Raw genomic sequence first — 2129 nt, forward strand, 5'->3', positions numbered from 1 at the left:
TACACACATATATATATATACTGTATATATATATATATATATATATATATATATACATACACACACATATATATATATGTATGTATGTATGTATATATATGTATATATACTGTATGTATCTATGAGGTTATTAGTCACGGTTTCGCGACCATTTTAATCTCGTCACATCCTGACTTGTGACAAAAAGAGGCAACATAAAATATTAATTTGTATTTCTGAACATATTTTCCCCGCTTGTCATGTTTTCTCCGACAGCGTACATTACAAGTCCATGCAGAAATGTGCTGATAACCACAGAACAGGAAGTGGAACTTAGTGCCACGTATGAAAGTGGTCCACTCTGTCCTGGCTACTCAGTCGTCGTAGCTCTTCAACATTTTTTTATTTGATTTTGATTTTGACCTTTGACCTTTCACTCCAGCAGCCATCAAGCCTTTCTTTTAATACTAGAATATGAAAACAAGCGAGATGACTCGCCTTCCAAGCAGGAGTCCTCCTTTACTTCCTCCTCTTTTCACAGCTTTTATTGCCTGTAGGTTTGACACTTGGCCAAGGTTCACTTCTTTTTACACACATGTGACCGTTCAAATGTTCTAAAAACATAACATTCCACGTGGGCTCAGCAGTGTTTTCAATGGGAAACATTCACTTTAAATAATAATAAAAAAGTGTTTATTATACAGTATACATGTTATCGTCATGGGTTTTTTTTGTTTGTTTCTTGTATTTAAGTCATTTACAAGAGGTTTAACATGGTAGGCTACTAGGAGCTAGCAGCTACACCACAAGCTAGACATATGTAGTAATTGCTCAAAAAGGTTCATTATGTCTTATTCATATACTTTTCACATGTTCTTGTAGTCAGATACTATTTTCTGATTTTTTTTAAAAAAGTCCTAATATACCGAAAATATTGTCTGACTAGAGGAAATTGTGAAAAATATATGTGATAATTGTCGTTAATTGAGCAATATTGCAGTCTGAATCAGCACTTTTGTCAATATAAGTATCAAATATTATAGTTGATTATTACTTACAAAGTCTCCAGGGCAGGGGCGTATTTGAAAGCATCCAGTAACAAACGTGTCCGCATCGTTCAACTTACTGCGTCATGAGCTTCATTTTATGGAATATTTTGGCCAAAAATGCCACTCCACTCAAGTTAAAGACAGCATAAGTCCATTCCAGAAGGTTATCACTACAAAATGATAAAAGTATGAATGAATTCTGATTATATCGGATCAATATTGATATCGGACAGTACTCAAGGCTTCGATACCGGTATCGTATTGAAAGTGAAAAGCATCCAGTAACAAACGTTTCCGCATCGTTCAACTTTCGGCGTCCTGAGCTTAATTTTATGAAATATTTTGGCCAAAAATGCCACTCCACTCAAGTTAAAGACAGCATAAGTCCATTCCAGACGGTTAATAATAAATATGTTAGAGTTTTTCACTGCAAAATAATAAAAGTATGAATTAATTCTGCTTATATCGGATCAATATCGGACAGTACTCAAGGCTTCGATACCGGTATCGTATCGAAAGTGAAAAGCATCCAGTAACAAACGTGTCCGCATCGTTCAACTTTCGGCGTCATGAGCTTAATTTTATGAAATATTTTGGCCAAAATTGCCACTCCACTCAAGTTAAAGACAGCATAAGTCCATTCCAGACGGTTTTCACTACAAAATGATAAAAGTATGAATGAATTCTGATTATATCGGATCAATATCGATATCGGACAGTACTCAAGGCTTCGATACCGGTATCGTATTGAAGTGAAAAGTATCCAGTAACAAACGTGTCCGCATCGTTCAACTTTCGGCGTCATGAGCTTAATTTTATGAAATATTTTGGCCAAAATTGCCACTCCACTCAAGTTAAAGACAGCATAAGTCCATTCCAGACGGTTAATAATAAATATGTTAGAGTTTTTCACTGCAAAATAATAAAAGTATGAATTAATTCTGCTTATATCGGATCAATATCGATATCGGACAGTACTCAAGGCTTCGATACCGGTATCGTATTGGAAGTGAAAAGCATCCAGTAACAAACGTGTCCGCATCGTTCAACTTTCTGCGTAATGAGCTTAATTTTATGGAATATTTTGGCCAAAAATGCCAC

This window comes from Entelurus aequoreus, linkage group LG19, assembly GCF_033978785.1.
Source record: "Entelurus aequoreus isolate RoL-2023_Sb linkage group LG19, RoL_Eaeq_v1.1, whole genome shotgun sequence".
Lineage (NCBI taxonomy): Eukaryota > Metazoa > Chordata > Actinopteri > Syngnathiformes > Syngnathidae > Entelurus > Entelurus aequoreus.